We start from the raw sequence: 9,715 nt of genomic DNA, 5'->3' as shown, positions 1-9,715 counted from the left end.
TTTTTTTTTTTTTTTTTTGTATCAGGGATCAAACTCAGGTCTTTGTGCTTGCAAGGCAGGTGGCAGAACCACTGAGCCAAATCCCTGGGATGAAACTTTACTTCTTAAAAGATTTTTTTTAATTAACAGTAGATAACATAGCAGAATATAATAGAAAACATACCTGTTCAGAATCCTGGAGGGGACAAAATTCTCTACTGCAAAAGAAACAAAGGAATTTAATAACCTACATGTGTGCACAGGCACACAAAACATAGAGCCCCAAGTCAAGGAAAATTGATGTAACCTTGTAATAATAAATACAAATAAATTAACTTGTCCATTAAAGATAAAAATTCTTTACTAAGAATAATCAGATTCCAACAACATATTCTTTTGGAAAAAAACTTCTAAAATGGGGAAATATTTTTTTTAAGAAGGATAAAAAAAGATAGATCTAACAAATGTAATAAAAGAAAATCAGGAGATGCAGTAATAGTATCAGAGAAAATAAATTCAAATAAAATAAGTAAAATAATTACAAGATAATTTATAAAGGTTACCATTCCAAAGGAGATATTTCCATAGACATCACACATTTTTTTTTTTTGTACATTGGATCGAACTCAGGACCTTGTGCTTCTGCGGTGCCACTGAGCTAAATCCCCGGTCCTTACTCACATTTTTATTAAAACATATCAGTGGGCCAGGGATTTAGCTTGCCACCTTCCTTGCAAGTGCAAGGTCCTGAGTTCAATCCCTGGTACCAAAAAAAAATTAATTATAAACTACCATTTATGTAGCATTAAGAGAAATGAATAAGCAAATGCATTAGATGCCATCAACACACCATTATTGACTGATATGGTCAGTGAAAAATAGGAAGATAACATAATAATATTAAATAATCATATGCATTAAATTTTGTTCTCAACAGAGTCCTCTTTGTCCATGTCATCCTTCAACATTTATAAAATCAAATCCCTAAACATTTACAAAATTAAACACAACAAAATTGAATAAAATCCCAAGAGAATGAAGAATACAGTCACATACTTCAACGCCGTTTTAATAGAAATACAACATTTTAAGTGCAAATATTAAAAGTATCGACTCTAATGTCAAAGAAGAAATGTAAACTACAATCATTAAGTATGGGTAAAATTATGATAAATGCATTGTGAGAGTTGATTGTGATTATTGACACATGGATTAGGAGATGCCCGGCAGACTAGTAAAGAACCCTTCCAGGTGCTCCTGGGGGGTGTTTTCGAGATGACTGAAAACAAGGATGCTGGGTGCTGCATCCTTGGTCTCTCGTGTTCCGCAGCTTCCAGCTTCTTGCAGGAACAGTACCTGGGTCCCCTTGCTCTGCAGATGCAGATGGCTGTTGAGCACTGTCCAGCCTCTGACCCTTTGAGCCCATTTAATAAAGTCTCTTGCACTACTTTCTTTAAAATATTGAGTCTGTTCCTGTAATGAATCCTAGCCAATACCTAGATACACGTGATTTTCATTTTCTCCTTTTGGCTGGGTTGCATTTTTAAAAGGTCTAACACATAGCATATGTGTCTTTTGAGATACCACTCTAAAATATAATTTTAAAAGTGTAAAAATAGCAATGTCAGCAATATTACACAGTGGAACTTTTGAGAAAAGGACAAAACCATATTGAGAAGATATATCAAAATCATGCAGACTTTTAAAGGGAAGAGAGCTACTAAAAGTGAATTTGTTAAACATTTAGCTAAAAAATTAATATAAAGTATAACAAAAACTCTAGGAAAGCATGAGAAAAGAAGGGATACAGAGTGTATCAGCAAATTGGAGCAGTTTAATTGGTTATTTGCAAATGATAAGAACTCAATAAAATCATAATGCATGAGGCAAAACTAATAGGAAAAACTATTATGCATATATTCATTACCAAAAACAAACACTGAAATATAATCATAAGTTTCGATGACCTTTTAGACTATCAGGACATACTAATACTATGGAAAACTTTATGCTGACAAATTTTATAACATGGCTTAAAGTTTCTAAAAAATAAATAGCTAAAATTAACACATATCAAAGCTGAGCAAATAAATTAATTATAAAATTAAAAGTTTAACATTTATGTCCACAAATAATGCCAAGCTCAGTTTATATAGTTCAAGTATTTTAAAACTTCAAAATAAAGAAAAATCTTAGGGTTTTTTTTTCCCCAAATATCTATGGCACTAAAAAGCAATAGTTCTCCTCTTCAATAATCTTGATATCAATACCTTGCAAAATTAGTGACCCATGATAAAAATGCCAGTACATCTCATTTGTAATAAAAATAAAAAATCCAAATAGAACACAAAAATCTAATTCACTGATGTACTCCAAGAACAACATGCAGCTTCAGACCTTACTCAGGAGTTTAAAAGACTCTCACATAAGAAAATCAAATATGTGAAGTATGACATTAATAGTAAGAAAAACTGCGCGGCCAATAAGCGAGGTCCTGGGGGTGGGGGAGATACCCTGAGAGGTACAAAGGGGCCTCCTCCTCTCAGAAACACTCACAGGCAAAGTGGGGTGCACAAAGTCAAGGCTTCCTTCCAAGGCCTATGAGCAAGAAGAGAATTCATTATCCTTTCTAGGTTGTTAATAATAACCCTCCTGAGAAACTAATAGAAGTATTTCTCTAGCACTGTATCTAGTGGCAAAAAGCAAGCATGATTAGTATGGCTATGAAAAATACAAATGTATATACAGGTAGGCTCAGTTAGCCTGTTGGTTCCAGGATTCCCAGCCAGCTTTCCTTCAACAGATAGCAAAATCCATACTCTCCAGTCCCTTACATAAGATTGTATAGTATTTGCATTTAACCTGTACATATCCTCCTGTGTACTTTAAATCATCTGTAGGTTACTTATTATACCTAATACAGTGGAAGTGCTATGTAAATATTGCTGTGCCATGTGTTTTAGTGAATGATTATGAGATATGTGTGCTCATGTTTAGTACAAATGCATTTTCTTTCTAATATCTTTAATCTTTAGTTGATTGTATCCATAGGTGTGTGGCCCATGTATTCGGAGAGCCGAGCATCACTGGAAAATATTTTCCAATTGTTCTAGCTAATTAAATAAAACCATAAATATAAGTGAGGTATAGATTGAGCAAATGAAAGTTATTATATATTGGTAAGATGGCCTATGTATGAAATTAGAGACTCAACAGAAAAATAAATAATTAAAACATCTTGCAAATCAGTATGATTCTGTGAAATACATTTTTGGTCTTACCTCCTATTTCTTTCCTAGCATACAACTCCCCCAATCCTCAGAATCGTCAGAATAGTGCTATGGATCTGTTGGACCCACGATGAGTTGAATACTTTGGGATGGGTGTGGTGACCTCTCTGGAAAGGCAAATGCAGATCTGGACTTTTAGTCCTACCTCCCCTGCCCTCTACTGAGTGGTGAGAAGCAGAAAGTTCAATTACCTCCAAAGCCCAGGAATGTGATCAGTCATTATTATGCAATGAAATCTCCATGACAACCCAAATCAAGGGGCTTGGAGAGGTTACAGTGGAGCTCACAGAGGACCCCATGGTGGGTGAGTCCATGTGGGGTGTGTTCCTCTCCCACCCCATCCTATACTCACCCTGTGGATCTTTGCATCTGGATCCTTCCTAACTAACCTGTAAGGATGAATGCTTCCCTGAGTTCTGTGAACAACTCCTGCAGAGTGATTGAACTTGAGTAAGGAGTAGTGGAACCTTTCAAGTTATAGCCAGTCAGTGAGAAGGACGAACAGGGGCTTTCAGTTGGCATCCCAAGAAGGAGGAGATCTTGGGGACTGAGCCCTCAATCTGAGGGATCTGGTGCTGTCTTCAGGTGGAGAGAAAGAATGGAAACTGTGGAGGACACACAGCTGGCCTGTTCTCCAGAATGAATTTCTTGTTTGTTGGGGGAAGAAACATTTATCGGTCTTAAAATTACAGAAGTTTTTTGTATTGATTGTGTTGTGAAAACAGAGAAAAAACAAAACAAGCTGGTTTTTTTCAACATAAATGGCCAACTGTGAACTGCACACACACTTAACACATGAGAGCTTTTTTCTGTACCAGAAATAACTTATTAATGAGTGTAATTGAAAACATTTCCATTCACAAAGATAATATAAAAACTAGCCAAGACCAAGTTTCAAACAATGTAAAACCTATGTCAAGAAAATTGTAATATTTTATAGTAGAGAATCCTCTGGAACCTCAAGGAAGAGTTAATATATCATTCTTGTTGATTGAAAAGTACAATTTTATAAAGCTGTCTATTAACAGAGAATTGAAATTGCAATTTACAAACATTTATGTCTATATCCTAACAGTATAATATGATGAAACATATCATTGTAATTCAAATTTTGTAATGTAAAATTGTGATTGTGAATATAAATCAATATAGCTTTAAAATAAGCCTAAGTATCTAAAAACATGTAGAATATTGTAGTAGTGATATTTCAGGTGAATGGAGAAAGAGTAGAAAATTTGACAAATTATGTTACAGCAACTGGCTGACTGGATATTTATTTACTTTTTTTTTTTTTCTTTTGGTACCAGGGATCGAACTCAGGTCCTTGGGATTGTGAGGCAGGCAGTGAAACCACTGAGCTAAATCCCCTGCCCTGGTTATTTACTCTTGTGAAAATGTTCCCATTTATAAAACTAAACTAATGCAAAAATATCAAGCTCCAAATATTTAAAAGGTAAGACTTATATCAAGGAAGGTATAAATGAATTTGTGAAATATGAAATGACCTCAAAATCTGGCACAACAGAATACCTTCCCAGGTAAATCATAGAGCCCGATTTACAAAGTGCATGATTGTGTCCCATGCCATAAAATTTAAAATGTTTGTGCACCAAAAGAGAGATGTGTGTGGTATTTGCAAAACAATGGCAAAAGAGTAAAAGAAGGTAAAATAATTGAAGAATGAGAATTCAAATGGTTAACCACTGTAGTAATAAACCGGGATGAAGTTTTGGAGGCATAATTGCACAAAAGCATCAGAAACCTTAAGAATTTTCAGAATATTTCATCATCAAGTACTCTTCAAGGACTAACCCTTTGGGGTGTGTGGCAAAGCATTTTTTGAAATGATTTTTTAATGGCATCAGTTTGGTTGATCAGGATAAATCAGGATTTGGGGAGTGCACTGGGTGGTTTCTTGCTTTGAATGTGGATGTGTGGAGGTAAGATAGAAAATGCTATTTCCTACATTTCCTATGTCCATCTTCCATTCACCTGCACAGAGCAATTCAGCTCTCTCAGCCTCTAACTCCAACTTGACTATTCAAACCTCTCACGTGCCCAGTGACCCACAAACCTTGGGGTGATGGATTCTGTCAACAGAAAGCAGCAAAAGCTTATAAGCAAAATTATTTTTCATTATAAACGGAGAAGTAAAATGAATTATCCCAATGAACCAAATATGTGTTAAAAAAGCATATATGTACATGTTCATATGCATCCATTATTACAAGAGTATGTATGGATATTACAAAAATCTTAATTTTTATGAAAGAGACGCCTGTCTAGCAAAGGTTTCTTCTCCACTTCCATTATTGTCTCAGGTTAGCCTGCTGGAGATAGACTCAGGGGTTGGACGCAAAAATGTGGTGCACATCTATAAAGAAGAGAGAAGCCAAGATTCAGGAAAGCGAGAGGCCATTGTACCACACTGTGACACTGAAATTTTTGTTGCTCCTGCAGAGAGTTTGGGAGCTGGAATGCTGCTGGTGAGTTTTCCCAAATTGAAGTGAGCGGTAGAGAGGTGACTCCACGAATCATCAGCCACAGGCAGTGCTGAGAGGGGCAGTCAGCTAGGAGCCTCCAGCAGGTCTCCCCAGCAACTTGGAGAGGAAGCCCATCATGCCCACCACGTCCTGCACGGTGTAGCTAAGTTGCAGGAGAGAGTTACGGGAAGAGCCTCTAAAGGGATCCGCAGGATGAGCTCTCACAGGCAAAGTGTGTGGAAGCGCTGCTTGAGCTGTCTGGTAGGGTGGGTAAGAAGCACACAAGTTCCCTGCATGTCTCAGGCAGGCCATGCTGTGCAATAGCAACAAGAACTCTGAAGCCCTAGGGATTTTTAACACAATCCAAGCATATCTGTTACTAAGGCTGCATTCTCCATGCATCCTGACAATTTGCAGGGAAGTTCTTCTCCTTCTGGTGACTCAGGGTTCTGATCCAGATCTGATCTTCAGTCTTGTGACTGCTTTCTCAACCTGGGATGTCTGGATTCAAGGGAAGTGAATCATGCATGGAGTTCCACTGTCTCCCCCGGAGGTGGCACACGTTCTTCTTTGGAATCTCATTAGTCGGGTCGGTCATTCTAACACAAGGTGATACTAATGGGCAGAGAAATATAGTTTTCCAAGAATGCAGAATAAAATATGGGGTCTTCTTGTCTCCCAGGACGAGCAAATGACCTTCAAGACCTGGAACAGGGCAATGCCCCCTGTTACAAATGGGCCCAAAAGGCTCTTCCATTCAGAGATGGGGCTTTGGACAGTGACTGGATCGTGGTCATGTGCTAAATTCCTCAGTGGATTAATTCTCTGATGAGTTCCTAGCTCAATGTGCTGTTAGAAGGTGGGGCCCTGGTTACTGGCTGGGGGATGTGACCTGGAAGTAGAAAAAATAGAAAGTCTTGACCCAGAGCCACTTCTCTTAGGTGCCCCCCTCCCCCTCTCCCCTAACCTCGCCATGAGCTGAACCACTTCCTCTGCCAGGCCCCTCCACTATGATGTTTCTGCCTTAGAGCCAGTCAACTATGGATAGAAATTTCCAAGAACACATATCAAAATGATTCCTTTTACCTTTAAATTAATACCAAGAATTTTGTCCTACCAGCAAAAAGGTACCTAATGTTCCTCCAAAAGGGAGATTGGGTCCCTGAATTTCCTCCTGGAGGACACTTGAGCAACCACGTTGGACTGAGCAAGCAATAAAATATTATTACACTGATTCATCTATCCTTGTACTAGATACATCAGTTACAGTAAATAGCGTCAACAACTATATTCTTTTTTTTTGGTTTTTCTGAGTTTTTCAAACATTCTGCATGACCTTATAAACACACAAAAATTATTTTTGAAGATGTCTGACACCCATTTTCCTTCAGTTGTTCAAAGTGTTGCAGTCCTTATACATCTTCACTTAACATTTTATCTCACTTAATACTTGATCCTGTCCAAGGATTCAGCAACTCAGAGCCCACTGAGGGCTTAGTTCAAATTCACATTTGAATTTAGGAAGCTGCGAATTCAGGTTCCAAAGAATAAATGTTCTAGCTTGCTTTTAACCTGTGGACTGGGGGACAGGTTATACCATATGAAGTAACATTTAGATTGCTCTCCATTTAAATGCCTAAAAATCACCTAAAAGTGTAATTAGAAGCTCTTGCCTTACTCCAGTAACTATATATATTTTTTTAAGTCATGGAACAAAAGCTATGCCAAAAGTTTATGGATATTTTCAGAATTCTATCATTACAATGTAGAGATTGTGAAACTTTTGAAGTTACTTTATGGAATGTGATAATTTCAAAGATTAAATTTCTTAGTGTAACTGATCTTTAAAATAGAAACTATTTCAATATATAAGTAAAAGTAACTCTAACCCAACATTTTTATCTCAGTATTAAATGTTTCAATGAGAATATTATCATATGCCAATAATTATGGAGAATATATATTTTTAAATATTAAGTGCAACCAAAATTTTTGAAGTCAAAAATTTTAAATGAACTTCTTAAGAATTTTACATTTGCTGGGCGTGGTGGCACACACCTGTAATCTGAGCACTAGGGAGGCTGAGGCAGGAGGATCGCTGTGAGTTCGAGACCAGCCTGGGCTACATAGTGAGTTCCAGGTCAGTCTCAACTACATAGTGAGACCCTGTCTCAAACGCCCCCCCAAAAAAAGAATTTTACATTGGATTATATATTACCTAATGCTATATAATTTTTATTTGACCATCTATAACATTACTCTTGAGTCTACCGCTTTCAGAATGTTGGGTTGTATATAACATGTATTTTGCTAATCTGCATATAAAAATATTTAGACAATATATTTTATGACTTTCAATTGTGTTACCCATAAGTATCTTTAAGGTGCTTAGAATATTTTCTGGAGGCCGGGCGTAGTGGTGCACACCTGTAATCCCAGCACTCGGGAGGCTGAGGCAGGAGGACTGCTGTGAGTTCGAGACCAGCCTGGGCTACATAGTGAGTTCCAGGTCAGTCTCAACTGCATAGTGAGACCCTGTCTCAAAAAAACCCCCCAAAAAAAGCTATTTTCTGTATCACTTTTTAAACCCAAACTTTAAAGCAAATATGATTTACATACCTTAATGTAGTCAGTGTCAGAGGTTTCAAATGATGCATTTATTGCATATAGTATACTTGTTTATAAGTAGATTAATATAGATTTAATAAGATAGTTTTCTGTCTTTTTAAAAAATCTGAAATTAATAATTAGAAAACTTTAGTTACAACATGTTTACATGTGAGATATAATCTCTATAAGTCTTTTGATAAAATCAGAGCCAGGAAGCCATCTATGAAAAATATTTATTTTATAATTTGATCTATTCATAGTAGTAGGTTCCTGTGTCAGGGGCTGGTCCATCAAATACTTGATCTTTTACAATGAATAACATTTTATATTTTCTTAGATGGAAATTAGCAATCTATTCCAATCATTGAGAAATTGAGTAGGAGATTTTAAATGGAAATGCTTATGATTATTGCAAAAGGTTAAACCTTACAAGTTATTCTGAGCACATCATATAAATATTTTTGGAATAATATTGTTAGGCATATAACAATTACCACAGTGAGTCTGATAGCATTAAATGTAAAATATTTATGGACTATAACATCTTTTATACCATTTGGCCAGACTGTAAACAAGTAACCTTTTATCTAGATATTAAATATTTCTTTTATTTTAGATTTAGAAAACTGCAAGCTTGTTTTAATCTTTTAGATGAGGTTTTCTATCTAATTTCATGGCACATGCTGATTTTTCCATTTACTTTTTTGTAGGAAGAAAAAATGACATTGATGTCAAAATTCTCTGAAATAGAAATATTTAGAGAGCTGGCAAAATGGACACTCATGGGACCAAGTTCAATAAATTATCCAAGGAGAATCGCTAACTATGTGTAATTATTTTAATATGTATCATTAGGCTACATTTTTGTGGTGTGCATTTTCACTTTTACATTGCTTCCTTGTTTCTAGTCCAAGGACATATTTCAGTGTTATAATTTCTTCCTCCTAATGTGACTATTATTTGTGCTTTAGAAGTGATTTGTAGATTTTTTTGACAAGGGACAGGGGTCCTTCATATCATAGCTATTTTATAGAAAATTAAAAGGAAACTACAGTTGCTCATTGGTATGCAGGCAATTTAAAGGACCTGCATGAGCTGTGCTACCTTAAATTTTCTGTACTTCCTCTCTCTCAAAGAATTTCCATTTTTATGTCGTCTTTGACAAGGTTTTTATTCTAAATGACTTGCCTTTTGCTCCTGACTTGCATTGAAAGGGCAGCAAAACTTTGAGACCGTACATAGGACTCAGAAGTTAGACACGCACTGTACAAACACTAACTTATTTGATTCCTGTAAAAGTCTCTTGCCGTCACCTTTTCATGGATGAGGGGTGAGGCCCTGACAGTAATACTC

At 36.3% G+C, this 9,715-nt stretch overlaps 2 long non-coding RNA genes across 2 annotated transcripts in view; one reads left to right on the top strand and one right to left on the bottom strand.

The window, feature by feature from the left end:
• The window catches only part of LOC104867359, a 16,172-nt gene extending 12,757 nt beyond the window's left edge, over positions 1 to 3,415 (bottom strand). Inside the window, exons 1-2 of the long non-coding RNA XR_781747.1 lie at positions 3,261 to 3,415; positions 164 to 197 (exon numbers count right to left, since the gene is read on the bottom strand). This is a non-coding gene — a long non-coding RNA (uncharacterized LOC104867359). The remainder of the gene's footprint in view (positions 1 to 163; positions 198 to 3,260) is intronic.
• A 144-nt stretch (positions 3,416 to 3,559) lies between these two features.
• On the top strand, positions 3,560 to 5,756 carry LOC104867364. Its single transcript, XR_781748.3, has 2 exons — positions 3,560 to 3,719; positions 5,591 to 5,756. It is a non-coding gene; the product is annotated as an uncharacterized LOC104867364 (long non-coding RNA).
• Positions 5,757 to 9,715: the final 3,959 nt, after the last annotated feature.

Source organism: Fukomys damarensis, unplaced genomic scaffold (genome assembly GCF_012274545.1).
Source record: "Fukomys damarensis isolate Sample0158 unplaced genomic scaffold, DMR_v1.0_HiC HiC_scaffold_9, whole genome shotgun sequence".
Lineage (NCBI taxonomy): Eukaryota > Metazoa > Chordata > Mammalia > Rodentia > Bathyergidae > Fukomys > Fukomys damarensis.
The sequence above is the reverse complement of the archived record's forward strand: the minus strand, read 5'-3'. Positions and strand labels throughout refer to the sequence as shown.